The sequence below is a fragment of the Amblyomma americanum genome, chromosome 5 (assembly GCF_052857255.1).
Source record: "Amblyomma americanum isolate KBUSLIRL-KWMA chromosome 5, ASM5285725v1, whole genome shotgun sequence".
Classification (NCBI taxonomy): domain Eukaryota; kingdom Metazoa; phylum Arthropoda; class Arachnida; order Ixodida; family Ixodidae; genus Amblyomma; species Amblyomma americanum.
In genome coordinates, this window is record NC_135501.1 from 112,282,462 (window position 1) to 112,289,532 (window position 7,071).

Sequence of the window (7,071 nt, forward strand, 5' to 3'; positions counted from 1 at the left end):
ATATTGCGTTAACCTTTGTCTGACAACGGCATTTCCCTGGTTCATCCGCTGATCATGAAAATCTGGGTTCGTCTGCGGCGCTGCACACGACAGATGGCACCACCACCGCATATCGGCGGAAACCGGGCGCTGCCAACTTTTGGTCCCGCAATCTCGATCGGCGTAGACGATTCTGGACCAAACTAAAGTCACTGGAACGGGAAAAGTCCCGCAACCAGCCGCCATATTTGGTCCAGCGCCGCTTGCCGTGCACGCTTATCTCTGCCCGTAAGAGCAAGTGCTACGTAATGCTCCGGATTATCTGTGTGCCGGCAGCCGCGAGAAAGAAGCGAGCGGACCATTTATGGCGGGGAATGACCGCGTCACCGCGAAGAACGAATCGGGAACGCGCGCGCGCTGGCCGGCCGGCGCGGCGGCGAGAGAAAACGAATGCGGTACTTTTCCCGTTCCAGTGACTTTAGACCAAACTAGTGCTTGACGTTTTCGATGTTTCATCGAAAAAGTGAAATCGTATCCGGAAATAACAGCCTCACATGACAGAAAAGCGGTAGCGCGGCAAAAAGAACGCCGACCAGTGCTAATCCAGGGACGTTGCGCCTAAAAGCAGTGCGAGCAGGTACGAGGAGAAATGTCTTGCGTACTGGATACGATCTTAGCCTTATATGCTTATGCAAAATAAAATTGAACACCTCACATTACACGCACAATGTTCCTTGGGGAAAAAGCCACGGCCGGCACACTTATGATTGTAACATGGGACCCGTTTTAGTCACGCGATCGAATATGGGTGCTTTGTGGTGCAGGCACAGCAATACCTACAGTGCGGCGTAATTCTATTTGGTGGCTACCAACAGCCTGTTAAGTGCCACCCTCCTCAGCATGAACACCCTCCCTATGGGATGCAAGTGAAGTCTGAATGCTTCATTTTAAAGCTTGAAGCATACAGCGAGCTCACCGTATACACTGGGCTGCTTTAATAATTTACGGCCACTTTCAGGGCTTCTTTATCCACCATCAGTCCCTTCCACAGCTGGGTGTATCACAGAGGATCGTAAATTCTGGAGCCAATGTCATGCAGTGGGGTGTTTAACAGCGGTATCACCAAAGAAAGGACGCGTTCGGCGATTATATTCGCCTATTGTGACCTTCCCTAAAGTGATACAGCTAAGAGACGACGGCCTGGGGATTGCATCGCAACGCGTTTAGCTACGACGTCTGTAAAAGCGCAATGCATTTGTATTAGTGGATATTCCTAAACTCACCCAACAGATTTACTAGCCATTGAGGCATTATATTTTTTTCAGTGCTCATTTGTACAATGAGGCGTAGCATTCGTACCACACAAAATGCGTTTCGGATAACTTTGAATAAAATATTACCGTGGGGCCGTGTAATTTGCGCAAGGTTGTAAGTCCCCGCCTCATTTTTGAAACTCTGTTGCAGCCTTCCATCGATGCGAAGGTCAACCAGCCACCACCCACAATGCGAGAACAGACTGGACCCAAGCCGCTAGTCCTGGTTTGCGTCTTGGCAGCACTTTCGATTGTTGTCGCTGCAGCGTTAACAGTCTTGCTGCAGCTGTGCAATAACGGGACCTTGAGTGATACAAAACCAGTCTGCTCGATGATCTCTTGCATTAACCATGCCCACATCATAAGGATCAACATCAGCCAGGTAAGAGCGCCATGCGCAAACTTTGGCCACTTTGTTTCCTCCGGATGGACCATGAGGCACAGCAACCTAGCATTCAACGTCCGTGGAGAGGCTATTCTCAGTTGGATCATGGAAATACGGAGTAACGAGCACCGTACTAGAGAGGCCCCTGAAGATGATGCGCAATTGTGTGAACAAGGAGAGCAGCGGGGAGGGCAGTGACGAAGTTCTTGAATTGGTGAACTTTGTGAACGGTCGCATCTTCGCCTGGCCGACTCGGGACTGGGACGAAGAAGAAGTGGTACCGTCCTGGAGACCTCTGCGTGCACTAGTGGAGCTGGCCGTGCTGTGAGGGCTGCCTCTGTGGTTCCGCGTTGACTTCTTACCGAAGTTCAAACAGCTGCTACGGGTTCGGGTCGTCTTCAGTCCATCACCATTGGCGAGGACGTGTATTCGTACTTCGTAGAAAGGTACATTGAGGACATAGGCCAGCTGCTCGTGTATTCGAGACTTTCCGGCGAGAATGTGAAACGATTCAAAGTGACGTCTTCGACAACATAAGTGACGCCGTCGGTTTCAAGTACTCTTTACCCAAGGTTGTGACTATTCGAGGGCTGACATCGATCGCTAACTTAAGCCCCGAGGACTGGGCGGTAGCGCTGCAGTGTGTTAACAGTACTTCGCTAGGGAGTGACAGCCTGCTCCTGCTAAACGGAATGGTTCTGCAGGCTGTGGACACTATATTCAGAGCGTACACTGCCAAGGAGATCTGGTTCCACACATCTTGGTGGTTGGTTCAAATTATGGGCCCCCTAGTTAGTGACTCGTTGTTCACCGCAATCAGGACACATCCGCTGGGGAGGTCCATCCAGACTGTGCATTGCCTCTTACACGTCGAAGCTTCGTACGGCGCCCTTCTAGCCGCTCTGCGCAAGACGTCTTCCAGCTATTGAGCAAGGCGTTATCAATAGCATGCACGCTGAGGAACGTCGAATAGGTCACTCTGTTTAAGGTGCACGCTTCATCAAGGCTGAACCCAACAGCAAGATCAGCGCTCGCAGATATGATCAGTAAGACAAGAACAGTCTTCTGGCCAGATAAACACCTCGAAAGCATCAAAAACCTGGATAAGTTCTACGGCCCAGCGTACAAAGGCTCGCTGAGCTTCTTTCGTGAGTGGGCGTGGATCCTAGAGCGGATGCAGGGCGCCATTGGTACGACTCGGTACGCAGCGGCAAGCAGCGTGCACAGCATGGACACAAATCGCTTGGCCCAGTACAACGCTGGTCTGGGCGTAATTTCTATGTCCGTGGGACTTCTTGCGCCCCCGTTCTACTATTCCACGGGTACGAGCGCGATGCTCTACGGCGGATTGGGCTTTATGTACGCCGAAGAATTAGTGTACGCTCTCAACTCTATGCTGTGCCTTCTGAAAGACGGCAAGGGTTTTCTCAATGAAGCCGACAGCCGGCTTGCCCTGCAGAGTACGCCCTGCCCGCTTTGGTGCCCCTATGCCAACGGCAGCGCCAGGCTGTTTCCTGTACTCGAAGCTGTTGACATCGCTTATTCAGCGTACGCTCGCTTTTGGAATGAAGCCTCAGATCTGCCCATCAAAGGCCTTGAGACATACAGCGCTGACCAACTGTTCTTTATTACCGCATGCCACACAGGCTGTTACGTGGACCGTGTGGGCGTCCCCTCAAATTATCCCTGTACGGTAGCATTGGAGAAGTTTGCCCCTTTTCTGAGAGCGTTCGCCTGTCTTCACGGTTCTGATGTCGACACCACGGGCATGCGCGACTACATCTGAGGGAGGAGAGCCCGTGTGAGAGATCACACGTTTCCAGAAGTGTCTTTTGGTGCATGCATCAGGAGGTGCTGTTCTGGCGTTTGGTTCAAGTGCTCATTAAGACATATAGAACGTTTAAGTAAACTGCTGTCAATTAATAATCGCGGAACTTTCCCTATAACCTTCTATATGCACGAAACCTATGTTTACGGCGCATTATACAAAACTCTATACTTTGTGAGCTCTGAGACTCGACATGTGGCCTTCGTTATGTTCGTGCAAATATTATCATCACTTGGTATTTCTGCAGCCCGCTGCCCTAATGTATCATTACTGTTAGTCATTGTGAAAATCTGTCTGTATGAAGCCGTGGAATAGGATTTCGTCTCTATCGTGTTAAAATTTTGCTAACGATTTTGTGCCGCCGACGCTTCGCGTCTGATTGAATTCATCAGCCGAATTACACCGGGAACGGTGTTGTACAATGTTCAGTGTCCCAATATGTTTCGTCATTTAAATGCAACTGAAAACCCTAGAAGGAGCTTGCTTCTCACTGTCGCATTGCATAAAGGAAGTTTCCGCAATTTACTCCATTGGCGAATCTCTAAAAAAATCCAGCATTGTATGTGCTTTACTTCAGTTTACCATCGCTATGCTGTTGGCTCTAACGAAGTCTGTGTAATTTCCTAACGATGTTAAAATAGAATTACATATCGGTTTTCGCGTTCAATGCCAACGTGCTTTGACATCTCTGACGAAGGCAGTGCACATTGCCACCTTGATGTAGCGCTCGAAATACTAGAGTTCTTCCGAGCCGAGTGTGTTAAGTACGGGCAATGGGCAACAGACCTTAAGAGAGGAACATTTGCCTGCAACAACAGCCGCCGCGGTGGCTGAGTGGTTATGGCGCTCGGCTGCTGACCGGAAAGACGCGGGTTCGATCCCGGCCGCGGCGGTCGAGTTTCAATGGAGGCGAAATTCTAGAGGCCCGTGTACTGTGCGATGTCAGTGCACGTTAAAGAATCCCAGGTAGTCGAAATTTCCGCAGTCCTTCACTACGGCGTCTCTCATAGCCTGAGTCGCTTTGGGGCGTTAAACGCCCATAAACCCCTATCTTCCTGCAACAAAATGGTCTCTTCTTCCGCTCACCTGTGTACCAACAAACTGTCGGGTGCCTTTCGTGGTACACTGTCAACAAAAAACCGTCCAAGTGGGATTAAATGGCTTACCTTCTAGCGCACACCCAAAAAGAGGTTTTGAACCCGACCGCGGCGGCCGCGTTTCGATGGAGAAGAAAGGCTAAGGCGCCCGTGTGCTGTGCGATGTCGATCCAAGCCGCGGCGGTCGAATTTCGATGAAGGTGAAATTCTAGAGGCCCGTGCACTGTGCGGTGCCAGTGCACGTTAAATAGACCCAGGTAGTCGAAATTTCCGGAGCCCTTCACTACGGCGTCCCTCAAAGCCTGAGTCGCTTTGGGGCGTTAAACCCCCATAAACCCCTATTTTCGTCTCCTCTTCCTCTCACCTGTGTAACAACAAACCGTCAGGTGCCTTCCGTGGCACACTGTGAGCAAAAAACCGCCCTAGTGTGATTAAATGGCTTATCTTCTAGTGCACGCCCAAAAAGAGGTTTTGAACCCGGAAACTCCGGCTACTGCTACCGAGTTCCCGGGTTCGAACCCGACCGCGGCGGCTGCGTTTCGATGGAGGCGAAACGCTAAGGCGCCCGTATGCTGTGCGATGCCAGTGCACGTTAAAGATCGCCAGGTGGTCTAAATTACTCCGGAGCCCTCCACTACGGCACCTGTTTCTTCCTTCTTTCACTCCCTCCTTTATCCCTTCCCTTATGGCATGGTTCAGGTGTCCGCTGATATGAGAGACAGATACAGCGCTATTGCCTTTCCCCAAAAACCAATCTTCATTTCATTTTCATTTTACTCCGTATAAACTATTCTTACTCCATTATACAAGAGAAGTGTTAGGAGTATAAGGGAGTAAAATATTTAGTACCCTGAAAAATAAAACAAAAATAATGGCGCCATGACATTTGTTTATCCTCATTCAGTGTCATTGAGTGCCAGCGGCGGAAACGGGTAGTAGCCGCGGGGTTAGCCGACAACCCAACTTTGGAAACTGCGCTGCCCTAATGCCCGTCTGCAAGGCCAGCGGCGGCGTAGGTGGCAGGAGTCGTCTGCTTTTGCTGTACGAGCTCGTTTGGTTGGCTATGTTCGTAGATGAAGGGATGCAACATTAGAGTAAATAGTTCAAAACTGAAAGGAGTCGCGGAGTGGTTTTTACGGCCATGCACCACAAGGAAGGAACAGACCGGGACGAGGCTGTCCCTTCTTTGTCCGTGTTGTCTACGCGCTTTCGAAAAATGTCAAACGTGCACCAACTAGCCCGATCCGTTACTCTTCTGATGTTTGACTAAAAACCAAAGTTGAAAATGAAAACATCCCTGAAGGTAGTTTGGTATGGCAGTGTCTGCTTTGATATTCACTTCAAGGCAGGGGGTTGAAACTTTGTATACCTCCCAGCGGCCACAAATTACATACGCTAGCTCTAATTCCTCCTTCAGTTGCGTTCATAGCGTTTGATGTAAGAGTTATCTCCATGGCAACAGACGACCGAAACACGCGGGCGCGGGGGTGTTCGCATGGCTTGTTTAAGGTTGATGGGGGTTCAACGTCCCAAAGCAACTCGAGCTACGATCGAGGGATGCCGGAGTGAAGGGCTCCGGGAATTTCGGCCACCTGGGGTTCTTTAACGGTCACTGACTTCGCACATTACACGGGCTACTAGAATTTCGCCTCCATCAAAATTAGACCGCCACGGCCGGTATCGAACCCGCGTCTTTCGGGCCAGCAGCCGAGCGCCATAAACTCGAGCCACCGCGGCGGCACCATCTTCGCGCGCGGAGTGGTCCAAAATCGGGCCCCCTAGGAAAGGTGGGTGAATGTATTGTCGTCCGCTTGCTGCGCGCGGTCGCGCCCTTCATTTGCTGCTGTGGCATGTTGAAAAATTGGTTGCGCTCCTGGTCAACAAATAATGGTAACCGCAGCGCTGAGCCAATGTATGGAGGACAAAGAACTTTTTTGTGGCTTTATTGACACCTGTATATTAAGAGATATCTCTCAAAGCATTCTACATAAATTTCCAAGTGCCAGCATTCCGTACAATGCAGATAGTGTGTGTTGACACACAAGATAGGTGTTAAGTTTATCTCAAATGGCGCAGCTGACACATTCAATACATCATTCACGCAATACATATGCGATCATTCCTGCCTACTTTTCACGCAATACAGAATTAGGATCAGTCTGTGCGCAGCTAATGCTTGCATGATGTACCTTACAATCATATATAGACAATAGCAAAAAAAAATTCAGTATTTATGTAAACACGTGAAAGCAAACCACTATCACGCAATTAAAGGACTTCACTCTCCATGCTGGTACATGCGACACCACATTCAGTTAACATACAGTTGCATAATCTGTTCCCACGAAGTGCCGCGACTCTTGCGGACCAAGCCCGATGACTTCTTCGTCAACAGCAGTGACCAAATCATTGTCCATGGTCCACGGCGACGAAATGATTGAACGGTGGCTCCCGAGAAAGCGAGCGCAG